The 23,606-nt window shown below is 37.9% G+C and overlaps 1 protein-coding gene across 1 annotated transcript in view; it reads left to right on the top strand.

Moving 5' to 3' along the window:
- The window catches only part of TAFA2 (TAFA chemokine like family member 2), a 435,070-nt gene that overhangs the window by 9,251 nt on the left and 402,213 nt on the right, over positions 1-23,606 (top strand). The gene's annotated exons all lie outside the window — the stretch shown is intronic.

Here is a 23,606-nt window from a genome sequence, read left to right as displayed (position 1 = left end):
TTGGCTTATTTCCTATAGTTTAAAGAAATATATTTCTTAACTAGCAGTATATTATACATGGATGTATTCTTGCGTACAAGGTCAATTTTAGCCCTCCGAATCATTTTTGGAATTTCAACAGCAGTTACTTCCTCTTAGGGCCTAAATGTCAAAATTTTGGCCACAAAGTCTAGATTTTTATTCTACTTGGGTAATTATTATGAATAGGTGAGAGGATTGACTTAAAAATGATGGTTTTGTATATTTATTGGCCTTACCACTTCTAAGTGAATCTCTTTTCTGTTTTTGTCCTGCTGATCCTAAATACCTTTCCAGAAGTAGTCTCTTTAGGTTTGAAGGCATACTAACTTATTACTTAGGGAGTGTGACTTCTTTATATATTATTAATTTTTTTTCCTAAACCAGTTTCACTAATGCCGGAAGGTATCATAGCTCAGGTGTGTGACTATTCTACGGAGGTCTGACCTGGTCATGTCACAAGTTCAGTTCATTGGGCAAGAATATTTTGTTGTCAGTTTTCAGTTTTCTTTTTGAAGATTTATTTATTTAGAGAGCAAGCATGTGGGGGAGGGCAGAGGGAAAGGGAGAGAACTCCTCAAGTAGACTCGCTACTGAGTGGGGAGGCAGATGCCAGGACCCTAAGATCATGACCTGGGCCAAAATCAGGAGTTGGCGACTTAACCGACTAAATCACCCAGGCACCTCTTTGTTGTCAGTTATATCAATGCCTTGGAAATTCTTAAGTTTTTGTGTGCTGGTGTATTAATTATAAACTGAGATTATATTTAGGCATGTTGTTTTGAGGGAGAAAGGCAAACTGTCTTCTTGCAAGTTGTATGATTAATACAGTTTGCAATAGTAATGCTATTATTTCTTACTCAATTTCTTTTATGTACTTAGAAGTTTCTATTATATAGAATATCTTTGCTTACAGCTGAGTCATGAAATGAATTTTACTGAGTTTGTTAGTCTGTAGGCTCTGTGAGGCAAAACCATGTGTATCGTGTTTCTGTTCATTCCCAGCCCTTAGCACACAACAGGTCTAGCACATAACAGGTACTTAATTAACATTCAGTGGGAAGATGATTAATAGTTAATATTGATAAAAAGTCTTTTTGTATGTGTCTTCTATGTGTGAGGAAGTATTGTGTGAAGAATTGTCATTTATTCTGTCTAATTGTGTGTATGAGAGGGAGAGATTGGCCATTTATTTTGACCTACACTTTCCATCTCTAACCTGAAGGACATTTTAGCACTAAAAAAATACATACATTTTAGGCAAATCATGAAGGACAAAACATGCTGACAAATATTTCCATTCTTTTCACAATTTATTGTAACCTGGAGGTTTAGAGGCTATGTATGTTTGTGATTCTACTGTTGTATAAATTAAGTAATATTTGTCAATGTCAAATTTAAGTGTTAATCACATATGGAGTATATTTTGATTGCTCTTGTCAGTGAGCAATCTTGACTCATCATTCATTAGGGAATTTAAAGCCATTTATTCTTATCTACATAATTACCATTTTCATAATTTATCATGAACCAGATTTGCTTTTTTCACCTTCAGGAACACTCTTGAATGTGATACTATTCTTGGTTTCAATGATATTGAAAATTATTGGTATTCTAATTTCCAATACTACTTAGTACGGATAGTATACATTCAAGTATTTATTGATTTTTATTTTAATCCTCCTGTGTTAAGTAAAGCTTTCAAATGCTTGCTGCAATGGAAGAGTTCACAAACTTAAAACTCTTTCACTATATTTAATTATTAAGGAAACCTATGTGTATTATAAACCAAAAAAGTCAACTCATTAGATTATTAAAAACTGAATTTTTGGCATTGCCTTTATTTTAAAAGACTGCATGGAACTGTATGTATTAGCATATACATGTGTGCATATATACACACATAAACTTAAAAAGTTTCTTCATACTTAAAAAGTTTCTCAGAGACCTTAAATATGATGCCTTTACTCTTTGAAGTATTTTTGGAACTCTTCAATGAGTTAAAGACAGGCTTTAAATGGAATGGATCTGGTTTTTCCCTGTAATGTCCCAAAACACTCATACACGTATAATTAATGTGCATCCTCTAAGATTATAGAACCAGGGCTCCTGTGGAACTTACTGAAAAAGAGATCTGTTCCTTATCCCTGCCTCAATACTAAATAAATTAAAGAAAAATTTAGGTACTACATAGTACTGAAAGATTTTTAAAATCAATAAGTAGAATTAAAATCAAGCTTATTGGTGAATTTTACCTTGGACCAAGGTCCATGTTAAACAGTTGACCCCTGTACCTTGAGGGTTTGAACTGTGTGCATCCACTTACCTGTTTTTTTTTTTTTAAATAGATACAGTACTATAAATGCTTTTCCTTATGATTTTCTTAATATTTTTTCTCTAGCTCACTTAATTGTAAGAATACAGTACATACAACCTAGGAAATATGCGTTAGTTGACTATTGATGTTACAGGTAAGACTTTTGGTCAATGGTAGTTGGGTTTTTTTGGGAGTCAAAAGTTATACATGAATTCTCAGCTGTGCTGGGAGTTGGTGCCCTAACTCCTATGTTGTCTAAGGCCAGTGGTACTTCTAGGAAGAGTAGCTGAGCTGTGGCTTTCCTGGCCTTGTATCTTTTCCTAGCAGCTGATTATGTTCAGCCTTTGAGGTGGACTCAAGAGCTCATGGTTAATGTTTCACTGCATATTTTGTGAAATCTGCTTCTAGTCCTCTAGGTAGATGGTATGGCCTGCTGGGGTGAAATGAAAGAAAGAAGCAGATTGAATAACTGGCAGTCAGTGGTCAAGAAGGTGACAGGGTTAGCAGGTGACAAACAGGGTTAGCGTTTTGTGGGACTTAAAGGGGAAGAGGAATTAGGTAGGGGGCCAGATGGAGTGAAAGGGAGAAGACAGAGATCAGAAGGGAAGTTTGTTCTAGCTCGCATTTTCATACAAATAAAAGAGGAAACCCTTGACCTTTGAGAGAGGCAAGGAGTTAGACAAAGAACGAATAAATCCATTGTAGTTCTTGGGGAACAAAGAAGTAAAATGGCAGTGAACTGAAATAAGACTATAGAGGAGAGAAAAATGCATGGTGCCAAACCAGATTTTCCCCTTGGTCTTACAAAAAAACTCTTTATCAGGAATATGAAATTTCTTCCAAGGCTTTTTATCAAATTAAAAGTCAGAAAGAGTGGGTCTAGTTCTGAGTCTGCCATCACATAGTCATCAATTGTAAAAAAAAGTTGTTGAATATTTTTCTCATTGGTAAATGAAATGATTAGGTTTAATGATTACTTAACGTACCTCCAAGCTTTAGAAGTCAGTGGTGACCATGGATTATCCTTCCATGCTTCTTTTCTGTCACATGAATATATCTTGGATGCGGTCCTATCTGCTACTTCGCTACACTGGAATTCTGGAGGTCAAAGAATGTGTCTTATTCTTCACCTTGTACTACCCAAGCCTATAGTCAGGCATTTATTAAGTGTTTTATTAATTGATCTTTAATTTCTTATACAATTCTAAATTGCTTTCATCTTTGATTTCTATAATAAATGACAAAGTTCCAGAGGCATCAATGATTACATGTGCATGGTTAATGCTATATTGCTTACAAAATTCTTTCATGTATGTGATGTCACTTGATTTTGTAAAATGGCTGTGAGTTAGGTAGGGATGAGTGCTGTCCTCAATTTTAGGTGAGAAAACTGATAGTGGTAAAAATGATTTAGCTAGTGGGTGCCAAGAGCCTGGTTTGAACTCAAGGCTTGGCTATTGGGAGACAGTTTTCTATGTGTCTCTCAGGGTACTTACTACTCACTGCCCAGAATACATTTTTAAGGATGTTCAAAGAGTGAATAGCCTTGGACGATGATGTCTCCTTGTGAATCACCAGGCCGACTTGCTCGCTGTCCGGCATAATAAAAATGTTTCCCTCCAGAAAAAGGAAGATCTCTTTGTAGCCCATTATATAATATTGGGTTCCACGATGTGGGCTGCCTTACATCCCACCTGTGGGACTTGGGGGCAAAGGAAACCAATTTAAATGTGATCATGCTGCTTGCTGTGTGTTGAGAAATAGCCCTCTGTCTCCGGGCCAGGAGTCCTAGGCCTTTTCCCAGCATCCGTAAAAATGGTAGGCTAACTTGTAGGCTTGCAAGTAGGGTAAAACTCTCAGACCCTTCACAGTTCTTGACAATATATCTTCCTGTCACATCAAAGGAAATCATTTTCTTTGCTAGTTTGGTCTACTTTCATAGCTATTTTAAATAAAACTACAGTTTTACAAAACAAAAATGAGTGACCTACTATACTGCTGCCAGGCTTCTAGTATTCCCTCATTGGAGTCTCTCCTGAGGCCCATCCTCCTCTGGTGTTTAGATTCTTTGGTGTCAGTATAGAGGATAGTTTCCAGGGAGGGTAGAGGATAGGAAGCCAGGGACGCCAGCTAGAGAGCTAGTTCAGTGATTGTGGTGAGAACTGGCAAGAGATTGAAAAAAAGAGTTGGAAGTAGGGAGGAAAAGAAGGTGCCATTTAGAGGTGAAAGATATGGCATCAACTGGTCTTGGAGATTGAATGTGTGGGGCAGGGAGAGAAGAGAGTGAAGAAAGGGTCTTAGGAGACTTGTGCTGTTTATACAGTGAGATCCCAAAGCCTACTGCAGTCTATCTAGATGAAGGGTAATTGGTTTAATTTTAAGCATTTTGAGTTTGGGGCATCCTTGGGCTACCCAAAAGAAAACCTGCATAAGTACTGGTAGATTTGGGTCTGATCTTCAGAATGGAATTACAGTTTAGAGATAGAGGTTTGGGAGGCACCAGTGTACGTGTAGCTGTTGAGACCTAACTGGAGGAGATCTCCAGGAAGAGGGTTTAAAAATCAATAAGGAGCGAGCCCTAGAGAGCAGGTTGGGTATAAAAGATGCTTAACTCTTAATGTCCACAGGAAGAGTCACCTTTCTGTTCTCTCTGGGTTTTTGCCCAGCTTGGAGCAACTGGGCCCCATGAACCATGGAAACCACTTTTCCTGCAGTGACCTCCTGCCTAGGGTAGAAGAGAGCACGATGGAGGAGAGTGGGGAGCATGCCCAGAGTTGCCTATTTACTTTCTGTCTCTGCTATCCCCTGAATATCATTGTGTACCAAGGCTGGGTCCCTGCACAGCTGTCATGGACAAGAACACTGAGGGGACAGAGACTTCTCCCCTGTGGTCTTTACTCTGTGGAGATCTATAGACTTTTTTTTAACATTTAAAACCTAAGCATTTACAGTGTGCCAGCCACTGTGCTAAACGCTTTACGTGAATTATCTCATTTAATTCACATAGAAATTCTGGAGGAAAGAACCACTGTTATTCCTATTTATTTATTTATTTATTTATTTATTTATAGATTTATTTATTTATCATGATAGAGGCAGAGACACAGGAGGAGGGAGAATCAGGCTCCATGCTGGGAGCCCAACGTGGGACTCGATCCCGGGACTCCAGGATCGCGCCCTGGGCCAAAGGCGGGCGCCAAACCGCTGAGCCACCCAGGGATCCTGTTTTTCCTATTTTAATACAAATGTATGGCTTGACCATGGCCACACAGCTTATAAGGAGCAGAAATGAGTCTTGAGCCACACCCCCTGCCTTCAGAGCTGGGTTTTTAACCATACAGTATGCATTTAATCATACTCGTTGGAATATGAGACTCATTCTGCTTAACACACTGCTGGTTGGAGAATTGTCTTGGTTCAAGTTATTTATATCTAGACCTCCTAAGTAGATCTTATTCTTTTACATTTAGAATTGTATCATTAAAATTACACTAATCCCCATAACATTCTTTGAATGGATCTCAAATTTCCCATAAGTGGCTTTCTATGATTCTCTAATTTCATTTGATGAAAAACTTCAAGTAATGAGATATAGTACTTACATTCAAGAAAATTTGAAAATTCATTTATATACTCACCCCCTTGAATTGAAAAAAAAAATCTCCAAAAACAAATGTGAGGTAAAGTGTGTCCTTTTCCGGAATTTAAATTCAGACTGAAATGTCCTATTTCATTTATCCTACAAAAATCTCTCGGGCTCTTTGCTGTGTAAGAAACAGGTTGCTTGGGGGTAGGGGTGGGAATAGCTTATGTAGAGGCCCTTGGTGCACAACTCAGTTGCATCTGTAGAACATTATATAAAGCTAATTAGATGCTAAATGCTTGGTGAGTATTGAACAATGCAATCTTCTAATTTTCGGATTAATGACAAAGTCTCATGAAAACATTAATTATATTGGACGATTTCAAACAATTCCTTTTTGAGTAAAACAAAATATATCTGTAAATGGATTTTTTCCCCCTAATGATATGATAATGCAAGCGGCAGACATTCTATGGTAATATGAATAATAGGTTCCTATTCTTGAACGTTATGAGTGTTTTTAATATGATGACAACATCAAAGAAGTCCTGTATTACAGCTATTTTTTTTTTCTTTTGACTCTGTCTTTGAAGGAAAAGAATGGGAACATACTCCTTTCTTTTTAAACAAGAGGTATTATGCAATACCTGTGTGTGTGTATAAAATGTATATTTTTTAGATATGTGTATATTATATGCCCTTTGTATACTTAACTCATTTTTTTGGTCTTAATTATAGCTGTTGTTTCTAGAATGTAGTAGTAGTTATCACTATAGATTGTGTTCTTTTTTTTTTAAAGATTTATTTTTATTTATTTATGATAGACCTAGAGAGCGAGAGAGAGAGGGGCAGAGACACAGGCAGAGGGAGAAGCAGGCTCCATGCCAGGAGCCTGCTGCGGGACTCCAGGATCGCGCCCTGGGCCAAAGGCAGGCGTGAAACCGCTGAGCCACCCAGGGATCCCCTAGATTGTGTTCTAAAATTATAAGTAGCAACAAAACTTTCTAGCTGGGGCTAGAGAAAAGCCCCTTGTGAGAGATAAGATTTAAAATCATAACAAACAACAATATAATTCCCTTTGCAGAGCCACTTTGTTGAAGATGACAGGGCAGTTTTATTTCAAATGACTGGGGATATGGCAAAGTGAAAATGTGGTATAAAAGGAGCTTACTGTAGATACCCAATAACTTCAGAAAAGGAAAATGTGAAGTTTGAAGAAATGATATGATCAGAGCAACGAGTAGGCATTTCAAATATTTTTCTTTACACATTTTATTATAACATTTACAAGTGATTCTACTTCCCCTCCTGCATAATCTTACAGTTTTGAGCCATGAAAAAAACCCCTGGAATATATATAATCCAAAAGCATCACTTCAAAGTCCAGAAAAGTAGCCAGATGTGCTGAAGGACACAGATAGTAGCAGACAAGATCTGAGAGTTCCCTGATTTCCCAGTGGGGTGTTTCTACTATAAATAATCTTTGTAAGCTTTTCATATGATCAGCTTTCTGGAAGGGAGTTGGAGAGGCACCTTGTCTATCTTTCTCATACCGATTTAGAAAGTTATATGAACATTAATCCAGTGAGGAAAAAAGAACCCCAGAGGAATGCTGAAAATTCATTCAGTAATTTTAGAGTTTAAAATCTTGTTTGTCAATACATTAATTCATTTAATCATTGTTTATGGAGCACTTACTATATGTCAGGGACTGTGCCATGTGCTGCAGATACTTAATACATAAAGCAGAGTATCCTTCTTGGAGTTTGTAATCTAGGGGGAGAGTGAGCCAATAAACAAATAATGTATTTATGTATATATACACGTTTGCAAATTAGGAAAGTGCTGTATCAGAACATTTATCTTCAGATATTTAGAAAACTGGTTTTTATCAGTGGACAGGCATAAAAGGAAAAGATTCTGATTTAAAATGAGAAAATTTGTAATATTTAGAACTGTCCAAAGATTAAGAGTTTTAGAAAGTGGTAAATTTTTAACTCTGGGAGCGTTCATGAAAGTACAAGTGGACAGTTCCTTGGAAAGCATTCTTTTGGAGGTATTCAAACATTAAATGGACCCTTTATTGTTATCTTTGAACGTTTTTACGAGTAAGTTAAATTCTTTGTCCAGTGGATTTTATTTAGGCTTCATTGTATTGGCTGTCTTTGATGTTTGTGCTAGATGGCCAATCCCTTCTTTTTCTGCTCAACTCTCCTCGCCTGTAGTCTTGTTAACAGTATTTGTGGTTCTCTTCCTACTTCTACAACCATTTCTTTAGAACCTCTTTTGCTGGCTTTTCTCCCTTAGCCTTTCTATGAAATATTGATGTTTCCCAGGATTCTGTCCATGGCATGTCTTTTATCAATATATTCTTATCCTTGTTGATCATCTGCTCTCATCATTTAACTGCTGCCTTTATGTTGACAATTTCCAAATCTGGGGCCTGGCAAGACCCCTTTGGTCTGACTGTCCAACTGTATTCATGGCCTTTCCACCTTGATGTCTCAGAGGAATCTCAAACTCCACACCTCTCAGACGGAACTCATTTTCTACTTCCTCAAAATTCTTCTCCCTCTATTTTTCTTAGTCAGTGAAGAATATTTCATTCTGTCCAAAGGCCGAAGTTTGTTTCAGAAAATAGTAAATTTCCAGCACTGGAAATTATCATTCACCTGGTTATCTAGGCAGAACTCAGACCCAGGGTTACTGAGACACTGGTCTGGAACACAATCCATGACATGAGGTATAGGCAATAGTTGTCAACTAAATGAATGGGCAAAGTTTATGTTTGACATTGATGCCACTGTTTTACTGCTCTCAAGAGAGGTTGAAACTTTTGATAAGGTTGTGGAGTAAGCTTTTCCACATGAATTCAGCTTAAAATGTCTTAAAAGGAGAATAATGAGGAGACCCTTCAAGGTCTTTGATAATTGTGAAATCTCCCTTTTCCCCCCCATGTATATCATGAGGATCTGAGACTTACGTTTATTGAGTACTCTACATGGGCCATATTCTGAATTAAGAATCTCTCCATGTGTCTGTGTGCGTGTGTGTGTATTCATTCACTGATGCCTCAAAATGACCCCAAGGATTAGTATCAGTATCCTCATTTTCATTTTATACCTAAATAGTTAAGAGTCAAAGATGTTAGGTACCCTGCTGAAGCCTACTGGGCTTCCTGGGTGATTGAATCTGCATTTGAACCCAGGTTATTTGAATTAAAGTCAAAGGTTTGCTCTAGTTTTCATTTATTTTCTATTTGTTTTTAACTCACCAAGGTCACTGTCATCTTAATTCTATTTCTATGGTGAAAATGATTTGCATGTTTTTCTAGCTTTGAGTGTGAAACCACTATGTATTAAAACATCTACTTTGTGTTTATACTGAGCATAAATACAGAGATGCAGGAATCAGCAATTGCCTTGAGAACTTTTGATGTAGTTGTCTACAGTGTCACTGAGCAAGCTGCTTGGTCCATCTTGAAGGTTGTGAAAAAATACTTTAAACCACTCTGGACCCAAGATTAACTAATGCCCTTAGCACTGCTTTTTTTCCTGCTGGATTGTTGTAGTTACCAGATCGGAAACTCTTTTTGATGTATCGATGAATATATCATTCAGGAAATGTCAAGAGGGTTTTCTATCTCATGGAGCTATGGGAGCTTTCTTTTGGGCATTTATACAATTTTGATTTACATCTCGTAATGTATCCACCTTATTATTATGTGTTGACCTTAGCCACTAGAGCATGTGATTCCTAAGGGCACGTGTTCTTATTGCTTCGCATGTTGTTGTCCCTCAGTAAATGTTTGTTGAAGGATGAAGGAAGAAGGAGAGGAAGGAAGGAAAGCATCCTTGTTTCCTTATCTTCTGGGCCTATCATTTTGTCAAATAAGAATATTAAATTTGTCTGAAATGTTTTCTTTTTCAAGAGAATGGTTTTTGCTACATGATCAATACTGTTTTCTTTTTGATAGAGATTTTTGTGATGATTTGCTTCAGTAAGTTTCCAATTACATTTAAAAAATATCCTGTATAAGAGAGACAATATAGTTATATTCATATCATCTTCCTAATCCTTCGTGAATTAAAAAAATGGTAGATGTGGGCCTATGGCCAATTTCTTAATGTTAAATTTATATATTTATTCTTACTTGATTTCAGTATTATCAGTATGTAATGCATCAAAAGGGAAGAAAAGAGGGTCCTATACAGTATCTTGTGAAACCTTTACCTTTTGGAGGATGTTTTTTCTTGATGATTCATTACCAAGGGAATGTTATGCAGCAGAAATTTCTTGTTGCTGCTCCAACTTTGTCCTCAATACAGCTATAGATTTCTTTCAATACCATTAAACTACAGGGCCTGAGTTGCGGAATTTTGAGTTGTTCTCTAATGGGAAACTTTAGCAGAGAGGATTTGCTTACTTATGCTCTCTATTTTTTTCTCTTCAAATACTGTAGACTATGTGAGTCAGCAGAAGAAAGAGGATGATTAATAAAATAATAACTGACTAATACTATAATAATAGCAACAATAAGATGTATAGTTAGACTACATGACACCTTAAATGAGGTGGGTTAGAGCAAAGTGAATAATACAATGTTGTTAAGTTGCAAACTACTTACTTGTTCTAAATTATGGATCAAGAAATGGTGCAGCAGCTGAGGTGTAAAACTAAGAATAAACAGTTTTGAAAACTGGGGGAATAAAATGTTCTTGGGTAGAGACATAATAATAGGCCAACAGCCAAGGTAGTCTGCTGTCTGATAAAACCCATTCTGCAGTTGGGGGTTTATAGCTCTATGTGTTCTCTATTTAGTAAATCCTATAGAGAAGTAATAAATACATAACTCTAGTAGAGCAAACGTAGAAATGGAAGAACGTAAAAGCAGGGTGATCTATCCCAGGAAACTGGCTGACTTGATGTACAAGTTGGACGAGTTTCAAAATTAGTATTTCTTTTATGTCTTGGCAAGATTTCAGAAGAAGGTGCATCTTGACAGTAGCTGCATCACCAGGAAATTCCTTTCCTCAAAGAGAATTGTCTAAAGTATCCACCCAGTGTGATGCTAATCACTTAATATCAGATTCACCTGACTTAAATATCTTAGAATTATGATGATGGTAACCCTGGACGCTGGCCTAGAGTTTCCTTTGTTTGGCATTTAAAAATGAGGTATCAATTATTTTAGGCTGCGAGGACACTATTAAGTCTTGCCCTAGGGTCCTGGAGACTACAGTTTTCTTTACTGACTTCCATAAATCACTGGAACAACAAGACAAACAAGAGGGCAGTTATGGTGCTGATAAAGAACTTGGAAAGCCATACACTATATGCTCTCAGAATCTTTATTTTTTTTAGTTATGTGCTTATATTGTAAACTCATTTCTATTACATACCACAGACTCATTTCTATTATACAGGTGCTATCAGTTATGAATAGAATGTATTAACAAAAGCATTTATTTAAAAAAAAACCTTGTTATTCATTTAAAAAATGCCCATTTATTGTGCTGTTTTCTTATTCTAATTTACCACTCTTTTAGTTGACTTCACTCATTGGTATAATCCATATATACTTGTGAAGTTCATTGAATGCATATTTAAGGCACAGAAAACTCTAAAAGCTAGGTAATATAAGTAGTCACCAATTTACAAATGGTTGTGTGCAGGTGTCTGGTGCATTTGAGAGATTTCTGTATCAATAGATCATAGATGTGGGATCAGAGAAGTGAGATTAGAGTTCTAGTTTTATTGCTTACTAGCTGTATGATACTGGCCAAATCACCCAGATTCCAGAAAACACAGTTTTGTTGCAATTATACCTCCCCCTACTGCTCTACCCCTGGATAAGAAGGTCTAAGATGTTGGTCATTTTTTTTTCTGAAAATATTTCCAGATTTCTCTGAAAGATAATGACTCTTTAAAATATTTATAAAAAAACTATATATTTTGGATGCTAAGTCCTTACCAGATACTGTTTGCAAATATATTCTCTTTCTGTAGGCTGCCTTTTCCTTTTGTTGATGGCTTACTTTGCTGTGCAGAAGTTTTTTACTTTGATGTAATCCCACTTGTTTATTTTTGCTTTTGTTGTCTTTGCTTTTGATGTCAAGTCTAAAATAAAAAACACTGTCAAGACTCATGTCAAGTTCCCTATTGCTGGTTTTCTTCCAGTTTTATGGTTTCAGGTCTTATATTCAAGTCTTTAATACATTTGCAGGTCATTTTGGGGTATGATGGAAGATAGAAATCCAGCTTCATTCTGCATATGGCTGTCCAGTTTTCCATATGTTATTTATTGGTTCCTTTGTCACAAGTTAGTTGATCGTATATGCACGAATTTGTTTCTGGGTTCTCTATCCTGTTCCCCTGACCTATGTATCTCTCTATGCTACTACCATACTGTTTGGATTCTACAACTTTGTAGTATAGCTTGAAATCAGGAAGTATGATGCCTTTACCTGTGGTGTTCTTTCTCAGCATTGTTAGGCTATGTAAGGTCTTTTGTGGCTTTATATAAATCTTTTTTTAAATTTTTTATTTATTTATGATAGTCACACACAGAGAGAAGCAGAGACACAGGCAGAGGGAGAAGCAGGCTCCATGCACCGGGAGCCCGATGTGGGATTTGATCCCGGGTCTCCAGGATTGCGCCCTGGGCCAAAGGCAGGCGCCAAACCGCTGCGCCACCCAGGGATCCCAGCTTTATATAAATCTTAAAATTATTCCGTTTCTTTGAAGAATGTCAGAATTTTGATGGATATTGCATTGAATCTATAGATTCCTTTGGGTATTATGGACATTTTAACAATATTAATTCTTCCAACCCATGAGCATTGAATATCCTTTCACTTATTTCTGTTGTCTTGAAAATCTTTTATGTCTTCTAGTTTATGAAATATTATATAATGCATATATGTTATATGTATACATATAAATACATGTGTATATATAAATGTATATATATATATTTATATATAAAGAACTCCAATAGCAAAGGAACAATCTGATTACAAAATTGACAGAGAAACTGAGTAGACATTTTCCCCAAAAAGGCATAAAAAGGGCAATAGGAACATGAAAAGGTGCTCAGCATCGCTAAGCATCAAGGAAATTCAATTCAAAACTACAGTGAGATATCACCTTACATTTGTTAAAATGGCTGTCACCAAAAAGAGATACCAAGTATTGGAGAGAATGTGGAGAAAAGGGGACACTTGGTGCACTGTTGATGGGGAAGTAAAGTGGTGCAGCCACTATGGAAAACAGTATGGATATTCCTCAAAAAATTGAGAAAAGAACTACCATATGATATAGCAATTCCATATTTCTGAAGAATTAGAAGTAATTGTCTGGAAAAGGTAACTGCACCCCTATGTTCAATGAGGCACTATTTACAATAGCCAAGACATGCAGACAACATAAAAGTTCATCAGTGGATGCATTAATAAAATGTGGAGTATACATACACACAATGTGATACACACACAATCGAATATTATTCAGCCATAAAAAAGGAAATAACTGCAATATTTGACAATATGGAAGGAATTTGAGAGCATTATACTAAGGAAAATAAGTCATAGACTATATGATCACACTTAAATGTGGAATCTAAAAAAAATATTTTAACCTAAATGCCCCTTTTCTTCTTACTTGCAATTTATCAGTTGAATAAATCAGGTTATTTGTCCAGTAGTATTTTTATAGTGTGGATTTTCCTGATTGAATTCTTGGTATGTTTTTAACCCATTTACTTGTTTCCTGTATTATTTTTTTTTGTAAATTGAAATTCAAACTAGAAGTATGGTCATATTCAGTTTAGACCTTTTGGCAACAACACTTAATAGGTGCTGATGTATACTTACCTATTAGCTTAGAGCCACTGATGCTTATTGCCTAGATGTATTAATTCATGAGGGGTTACAAAGTAGTTGTATGTTAATTCTGTGATTCCTTTTATTTTTTTATTTATTGTCTAGAGTTTATACTAGAGAAATTGCTCATCAAAATATTTGCTTTCACAGAAGAACAGTGCAGGAAAGGCAGGATAAAGGTGCGATTTTAAAAATTTAGACATTTTCAAATAGTACTAGTTGCATATTTAGCGTCTTTCATAGGTGAGTAATGATTTTTTTATAAGTATAATTTTCAATTTTATTATCCTTCTACTCAGATTGCCTTACATTTGGTCAGTGAGAGCCTTTCTAAGCTGTCTCCAGAGTATTTTCAAACAGCTCTGTTTTTAGTGTGACAATGTATCTCAACCTTATTTTACACTTTGCCTGCCTCAAACCTGGAATAAACTATTTTTCTGAAAAGACCTGCTTCATTTTAGTAGGAAATGGCATTTTGAACTATAATCTGGAAAGTAGGGGTGCCCATGACCTTTGGATTGAATGCTGTTTCAAAGTTTTTCCAGTGTATAATACTAGGAAATATGAACTTCAAGATAAATTTTATTATAAGTTCAGATGAATTATGAAAATCCAATTAAAATTTAGTACTATAGAATTTCACTTATTTTATTTTTGTCTGTATTTTTTTTTGTGCTGGAAACCCTGGTGACTAATGATACCAATATAATTGTTCATTTGTTTTATTCAACAGTGGACACAGAACAGTCCAAGGATCATAATGCCAATACTACCTCCAACAAATGATTACTGAGAACATGGAATAGTAGTAACTAGCTTCCCTCACTGTGGCTATACTACCATAGACTCATGGTTTCATATTATTTTTAGCTTACAGAGCTTGGTTTTAAAAATTTATTTATTGTGTAGAGTATTTGTATCTAAAAAATAAGGCATATTCAGGGGCGTCTGGGTCGCTCAGTTGGTTAAGCATCTGCCTTCAGCTTAGGTTATGATCTCGGGGTCCTGGGACCAAGCCCTGCTCAGCAGGGGTTTCTGCTTCTCCCTCTCTTCTCTGCTCATGTTCCCTTTCTCTCAAATAAATGAATAAAATCTTTACCAAAAAAACAACAAAAAACAAAAACCAAGGCATATTCAGAGAAGTTGAACTTCTCTCCCTGTTTCCTTCATGCTTTTCTCTCCTTCCCTTTATAGGTAACTGTTTAAAAATTTTTGTTTATCTTTAAAAAAGTAAATCTTTACATGTTTCTATATCCTCATCTCTTAGATAAATGGTAGCATGCTCAACACATTTTTTTCTTCACTGAATTTTTTTTTCAGTATTTCTGGAGATCATCCAATTGTAGTATGTAGATATTCCTTGGACCTTTTTATAGTTCTTTTTATACTACTTCATTTGGTGGATGTAACATAGCTTATTTAGTCAGCTGCTATTGATGTACCTTTGGTTTTGTCAAACAAAAATTATAGTTAAAATGATTCAAGTAGATGTTAAAAACTTTACTCAGTTGCTGTAGCACCTGAAGATGAGGTAATTCCCTGAACTGCTTCAGAACTGAAATTTCATGGGAATTTTATGGAACTTGAAGAGTGAAGTACATGTCCTTGTGCTGTGGTCAGGTGATTTACCCTCTAACTGTGGATGAACTTGTGGTTGGAACAGAGATTGTTTTGGTTCTTCAGGCCTCTTGTTTGGGGTCCTGGGCTTAATCTGCTCCTGGCATTTGTAGCAGTTCTTTAAAGAGCTCTTTTGCAATCCGTTTGGTTTGTCAAGGTTTGGGAGTGATGTGGGGTGGAGATGTAAACAAAGGGGAAGGGGAAAAAGAGGAAAAAGAAAAAAGAAAGCAAATGTTGAGCAAGGGATACTGGGGTTTGTTTTAATCCACTTGTAAGTTATTTCTGGTACTTTGCTATTATTAAATAGTGCTACAAAAATGGTTTTTTTTTTTGCCAGTATTACTTTGGGATGTATTCCTAGAAGTAAACTGCTGGATTATAGGCTAAAAGCACATGTAACTTTGCCAAATTTTCCTCCCCAGGGTTTATACCATTTTGCATTAACACCAGCAATGTATGAAGTGCCCACTGGTCTACTAAACTCCCAAAAGAGTATGTGGTCAAATTTTGGGACTTAGGCCCATCAGATAAGTGATATCTGTCATTTCAGTTTAATTTACATTAGAGAGAGAATTTTTTTTTGGAAGAAAGGGATGCATAAAAACAAGAAATAGAATGTGAGAAAATCAAAGAATTGCTATTGTAGAGGTGTTTCTTGGTTGGAGAGATTTAGTCAGTAGCCTTCCCAGGGGAGAATTCATGATTCCAGTCCCTAAACATTCTGAGAATTCAGAATCTAGACAATTTTTGTTAATAACATGGGAGAGAGAAAAAGTAAGCTATAGTAAACTTCAGTAACTGCCAATTAAAAACAAAAAACAAAAAACCAGCCCAGCTAGCAAAATGTTAAATTCTGAGTCTTTAAGCGGTAATTTTTGGACAGACTTCTTTAACCTTTTGTTAGAAATGAAGTAGCTTTTCTGCTTTTCTTCAGTAGTATTATCATTGAGAATGTAATTTAGCCTGAATTATTTGTGGAAGACAGTGACCATAAAACCTTTCTAGAAAGTGAAGGTCTTCGTTTCAGGAGTGTTAACAGTGAGTGACATCAACTCAAAAAAATATTATGCTGTTTACATTTCATTTTTGTCCTCAGAAAAACAGTCCCTGTATTTCTGAGCACCGAGTGTCTTTTCTCATTGCCTCAGTCTCAAAGAGAACCACTAGGCAAACCTACAAACCTCACATGTAGCGTTTCTATTTTGCTGAGACATTGAATGAACATAGTGGAGAATAGGGCTGGACACGATGAAGAGTCTCGGTTATAAGACCAAAGCATTTAGATCCTATCTAGTAGGCCCAGTGAAGTGGTTGCACAGATTTGATCTGAGGAACAATGTGATAGGCTGTGCCTCAGGAAGATTCCTTGCTTTTGGGGTATTTTTAAGATGGTAAGAACTACAGACAGAGCTGTCCGTGAAGAGACTCTTGGAGTAGTTCTGGTCTTGGTGGTAAGGAACTAGAGTAAGATTTTGAGCTACTTTTGAGGGGAAGATGTTGACTTTGGCCTTGGTAATTTTGATGTAATCTAATAGCAATATCTGGTGGGATATTAGAAATGTGCTGCTAGATTTTGAGAAAGACATTAGGGCTGAAGAGGAAGGTTTTGGAGTGATCTGCACAGAGAATACTTGGGAATATGTGTGATGTCTGAAGGAGACCATGCAGGGATTGAAGGGTTCAACTTTAGAAGTTTCCGTACTTCAGGTCCACGAGGATGGAGGGAGCAAGCAAACAGAATAGAGAGAGATTGGTTTAGAATGGGGTCCTTAGGCCAAAGGACGGTGTAGGTGATGGTGTTAAATGTAGCAGAGAGGCTAAAGGAAGGAGAGGGCTGAGAAGAAGGCCATCACGTTCTAAAATGATAAGTTGTGCAGGATAGAAACCGAGAAGACTTGCTACCTGAGGATAGAAGGAAAGCTAAGCTTTCTATCCTAAGGATATTTTATATGACAAAATAGCTCATTATAATTGAAAAAAATCCTTTCCCTCATGGTATTGTGCAAACAGTACTAGGCTTGTTGGGGGCCTGCTTTCCAATTTCAGCTCTGCCACTGGCTAGCTTTGTACCCTTGGGCAGATCATTGAATTTCTCTGGGCCTCATCTGTGAAATGAGCCGCTGGGGCCGGAGAGGGTTTGGGACTAGTACTATTCCTGCTGCTGTTGTGCTGCTAAATTACCAGCTACTGTTTATTGAGCCCCGTGCAACTGAGCCCTGTACTAACTACTGTTACACCTATTCTTTGATTTATGTGCTATTTTATGAAAAGTTTCATGATTTAATCTGAAATGCCTCAGAAGGGCTAACACTTGGAAACTCTTCTGAATGAACTAAGATTCTGAAAGATTTTCCAGTTGATTAATTTTTCCGATTGATTAATGGCTAGGTGGATTTTTAAAAATAATAATTATCTTGAGTCTAGAGTGAATCATGTGTGTATTAGTGTCTCAGACCTGAACCCTGGCTTGATTTAAAACTCGTAAATTCTCATGGGAAGTAGCACTTGTATTTTTTGGCCTTTCTTCCACTAAAGACAGACATATTCATTAAGAAAGTCAACGAAATATTTCTTTAAAAAGAACTCAGTGCCTCAATAAGGCTGGCTGGCTATTGTCTGCAAGTTTTAGTACAATGATGTCTTGGGTATAAAAATGTATCCTAAGTTCTCTAGGAACAAGATAGATGTGCTCAGGTGAGAGAGAAGGAGGGAGGGAAGGAAGGGAGTGAGGAAGGAGGGAGGGAGGGAGGAGTTGAAAAACTAAGTGAAACTTTGGCTGCCCTTCAAAAACCTCAAGTTTACCAAATTGCAGATCAATGGACTCAGTTCTTACTAAAACTTCCAAGGGAGAACCCTATACAGACGGTTCATGATTTAAGCACAGATGTTCTTTGAACCGTGCTTGTGAAAAACAAATCAAATACTAGATTTCTTGTTCCACTCTCTTTGATTGCCTGAAATAAGACTATTCATAACATTTTCATTTTCTGTGTTTTCCAAAAATAAATTAGATCTCAGCTCTGATTATAGAAGCATCTGTTGAAATGAAAATTCTTTTAATGAAGTCATGGGAAAGAGTTAAAATACAGCCTTTCCCTCTCTTCTCCTCACCCTCAATCCTTATGCTTTTAATATACCCATCAAAAGAAGTAGGAGTTGTTAATACAAATGGTTACTGCTCATGTCCATTCCTTACTTTGTCCAGGTTTTTGAAGCTCCACTGCAATTACCTTAGGCCAGTGAGAGATTTATGTGACTTGGAAAACAAGCAGGTATAGCTGCCATACTTAAATAAGAGCCACTTTCCAAAAGCATCTGTCTTTGCAGATTTTGCAAATGAAAGAGGACGTTCTGCGGGTTCTTCTATTTCCGTGGTGACTGCTCCTTTGGTTTCAACAAATCATCTTTAAATAGGCAGGACACCTCCCTGAAAATGAGAAGGAAGGTCAAAGAAAACCCAGACCCACTGGCCTTCGCCACTGTGAGTACAGCCGAAGACAAGTGAGAGCAGTGGTTGTTGCTTCTGGCCCAGAAGATGAGGAGATGGGAACAAAGAAATATTCCTTGAAACAGTCCTGCCGTTTTCGTAACAGCATCCCAAACTGCTGTTACCTGTTAGAGACACAACAGATAATCGTGGACAAATGAAAGACCAAGTCCCGAGAGCCCTGGAAAAGTTGTGATTTGTATTTTCTTCTCGTGTTGGGAGATCTTGCCTGGAATCTGGGAGCTCGTTTTTACAGAACTGTCAAGCACAAGGGTAGCACTGAACAAACTCGTTCATATTTTTCATGAAAGACCCGTGTTAAGTCCTGTACTGCTCCCTTTGGAGACAAGCTGGGTTGTATTTTAATAGTCTTCTTGAATATTTTCGATCCTTTTCCTGGCATTCAGGTATCCGCACTGTTGTCCTAAGTTGCATTACTGACTCTGTATACCAGGCACCTACACAGTCTCAGCACATAAAGAGATTGGTTTTCTCAGTGTTCTGCAAACACTTGGGTTTTCCTCCTGTGTCCTGTGCTCATGCTGTGTATTCCACTCACAATGCCATCTTCCTTCCTTTGTACCTTTGGAGAAATCTTCCCTTTCCCCCAGACCTTAAATAAAAGGTGGACTTTTTTTTTCCCCATTTTTTTTTGGTGGAACGACACATAGGGACATTCATACTGTAGTCACAGAAGTGACCCAGTTCCTTTCAAATTGCAAGATTTCACTCTTTTAAGGGGGAATAGCAGTTAAATGGACAAGTTTGCTGGGAACCAGAGGAAGACTGCAACCTATCGGGCCTTTCAGTGCCCAGAGTTGAGGCAGGATGCTGTTGCGGAAACAGAAACATCTCCTCCCAACTTCAGAAAGGGGGGAGCGGAAGAAAACAGCTTTATTGCTGAAAAATGATTAGACCAGAATGTAAAGTGCCTCAGAGCCATCTCAGAGACTGAAATCTCGCTCTTCTGTGTGGCCAACAAGACACAAATCGTGCTGTTCCTGTTCTCCAGGTGATCTAGTCTTCATGAGCACCTGCTGGCACCACTTCCCAAGCATAGTTCATCCCATATTTGCCTGGGAGCTGGGGGGCGGGGGAGCTGCGTGTTAGCTAATTGACTGTATCCAGAGGAGAAACAAGCTTCTCCTTATCTTTATGCCTGGAGGTAGTTTTGCCACTTGGTGCAAGGCTCCCAGGGGAGTGAGTGCCCCTGTCTCCCAGTGCCTGTGGGAAGATGCGAGCCTGTCATCCTTGATGTGTCCATTTCAGAGAGACGGGTCCTTGAGAAAGACCTTCCTGGGTCTTGAGGCCAGCAGGAGGCTCACTTGGCTTTTTAAAATGATTTATGTAAAAAAAATATATATATATGATGATTTACGTACATTTCAAAGAGAGAACTTAAAATGACAACTTTTCTAAAGTAAAAAAGGGATGTACAGTGATGTCTCTTCCCTTATTTTCTTCTTTTTAAAAAACAAGGCTAAGATTTTTAAAGTTTAATACCTATAAGAGTGATCGTGGTGCTGTTGTAGATACACATCCAGACATTCTTCACTCTAAAGGAGTTTTCTTTTCCTTGGGGCGCCTGGGTGGCTCAGTTGGTTAAACATCTTCCTTCAGCTCAGGTCATGGTCTCAGGGTCCTGGGATCCAGCATCAGGCTCCCTGCCTAGCAGGACGTCTGTTTCTCCCTCTACCTCTGTCCCTACTCCTGTGCTTGCTGAATCTTTCTCTCAAATAAATAAACCTTTAAAATAATTTTCTTTTCCAGGAGTGGTTTATATATCAGAATATTATTTATTTTATTGTGATAAAATTCACCTAACATAAAATCTACTGCCTGAACCATTTCTAAGGGTCCAGTTCAGTGATTTCAAGTACATTCATGTTGTTGCTTAACCAGCACCCCCCTCCATCTCCAGAATTCATTTTCATTCTGCAAAACCTAAAACTACATCCATTAAACAATAATGCCCGTGACCTCTTCTTCTCAACTGCTGGCAACCACCAATGTACCTTTTTCTATTCTTTTTTCCCCCATATCTTGACTCTTGTGAATAATGCTGCAATGATCATGGGAGTGCAGATGTCCCCTTGAGATGGTGATTAAACCTGTAATTTTGAATTTATGTTTGTCCCTATCATACCACCCTGAGAGCAACAAGATTAATTTTTGACCCCTCTCACAGGACTAAGGGACACAGAATTGGGCAGGATCATCCAACCCTACAGGACATACACCTGCCTCCCTGCTCACGAGTACCTATTGAAGGCATCAGAAATGTACAAAAAATGAGTTTGTACTTTTCTCTTAGGACACATTACTTTCTGTCAAATTAGTTTTCTCTGTGCATGCCTCATCTCCTTTGCATGACTTGGAGCCCATGGACGGGCAGAAAACAGGCAGAAAACAATTCCTTACCATTCTCTGACTTCTTCATGTCTGGCAACGTTTATTCAGTATTTCCCGTGACAGGCACTGTGATAAGGATAGGAGTACAGGGATGGATATGGGGAGATCAGGGTTTACTAGGCGACAACAAGTAAATGCATTTGGCCTGGGCCTTTCAGAGAACTATGAACAAAATGAGCTGAGAGCTCAAAGGAAAGAGTTGCTCTCTGGAGGATTCTGGAAAGATTCTCTTAACAGGTGTGATGGTCTGCAACAGCATCCTGCCTCAACTCTGGGCACTGAAAGGCCCGATAGGTTGTAGCCTTTCTCCGGTTCCCAGCAAACTTGTCCATTTAACTGCTATTCCCCCTTAAAAGAGTGAAATCTTGCAATTTGAAAGGAACTGGGTCAACCAAGAGACTTCTGTGACTACAGTATGAATGTCCCTATGTGACGTTCCACCAAAAAAGAAAGGGGAAAAAAAAAAGTTAAGCTGCATATGTTGTCTGCATAAGTGGGAGATGGGGTGCCCTGATGCAGTGTTGTGTGAGGGTGTGTGAAGGTGCTCCAGGTGAGATGAGCATTTGAATCAGTGACTTGTGTAGCTGGGTATCAGCCAAACTTTTGGGGACTGAATAGAACAAAAGGCGGTAGAAGGAAGAATTTGCCTCCTTTTCCTGCCTCATTGCCTGGACTGGAACATCTCATCTCCTCTTTCTCTGCTCTTGGACTGGGATTCACCTCACTGGCTCCCCGGCTCTCAGGCCTTTGGACTTACCCCGAATTGTATCACTGGGTGTCAAGCTGGCAGAGAGTAGGTTGTGGAATTTCTCAGCTCCCATAATCACATAAGCCAATTCCTTGTAATTCCTTTTCATCTCCTGTTGGTTCTGTTTCTCTAGAAAACCCCAACACAGGAAGTGACAATGAACCTTGGTAGAAATCTCTCCTATCAGCTGCCTACATGCACATTCAGACATCTTGACTTTTTCTTGTACCCAGTCATCTTCTGGGATCAGAGAGCTCCTCTGGGGGAGAAGAAAGGCCAAGGGAGACATCCTTGGTGGAGGAAAAGAGCATTTCATGTCTGGCTTCCCAAGAGATTTTTCAAGGACTTCAGCTGTAGCTTCAACACCAACCACTTTGCCTTTCCAAACTCTAAATAACAGGACCCCAGGGGCACCTGGGTAGCTCAGTGGTTGAACGTCTGCCTTTGGCTCAGGTCGTGATCCCGGGGTCCTGGGATCGAGTCCTGCATCAGGCTCCCCATGGGGAGCTTGCTTCTCCCTCTGCCTATGTCTCTGCCTCTTTTTATGTCTCTCATGAATAAATAAATCTTTTTTTGAATAAATAAATCTTTAAAAAAAATAAAAACACAGGACCTGTTTGGGACCTGGCACACAGAATATTTCAGTACTTCTTTTTTGAAGTGAACAGCTTGGTTAATGGTAGATGAGAGAAGAAGCTTGAAGTCATGGAATTCAAGGGGTGGGGAATTTAAGGGGTGTAGGAACTGGCATATTTGGGAGAAAGCTAAGAGCATTAAACAGTGTCCTCCTCTAGTTGATCACGCTGAGCTTAGTTCAAAAGCTGGAACTCGATAGAAAATGCAAGCATATTATTCAGCTTCTACCATAAAAAATATTTATTGCAGCTTTCTATTACAACAACTTGGAGTTCTGACACTCAGAGGAGCAGGCTGTCCCTTTCAGAATATTTCTTTCTGAGTTATAATTCCTAAATGGGGGAAATGCATCCTACAAGATACTTAAGAATTTTATTATTCTTAGTAATTCACCATAGTCTACTCAGTTTATGGTGGCAGTTCTGCTTTAATGATAGCTGGAATATTTTTATTAATGACCCTTACGTTGGATGTTTGTTTCTTCAGGATTATTAAAATCCTTTGTTATTTTTTGGTTTTATTTTTATTCTCCCCGAACCCACCTTTTGGCAAGGGATTGACTATATCACTGCATGAGCAGGAAACTACTTTCGTGTTTAAAAAATGTCTTTTAGCCACATCTGACGCATTTACAGAAACAGAAGAGCCCTTCAGTGCCAGGTCAAGTTGCACCATGGGGTAGGAAGAAATTATAATGAGTCTTTTGACAGCCTGAACTCTAATAATTTTCTTAGAACTCCATACTGAATTAAGAAGTTGGTCGTCCTACCTGCATAATATGTGAAGTTATTACCTTTTACTTCCAAACTGGAGTATTTGAATGAAAGGTGAACACTTCCATTTATGTAAACTGAAGAAGGAATTGGATGCTGCTTGTTTTCGGTGCCTTTCCTTTTCATTTGTAC

Source organism: Nyctereutes procyonoides, unplaced genomic scaffold, assembly GCF_905146905.1.
Source record: "Nyctereutes procyonoides isolate TBG_1078 unplaced genomic scaffold, NYPRO_anot_genome, whole genome shotgun sequence".
Taxonomy (NCBI): domain Eukaryota; kingdom Metazoa; phylum Chordata; class Mammalia; order Carnivora; family Canidae; genus Nyctereutes; species Nyctereutes procyonoides.
The sequence above is the reverse complement of the archived record's forward strand: the minus strand, read 5'-3'. Positions and strand labels throughout refer to the sequence as shown.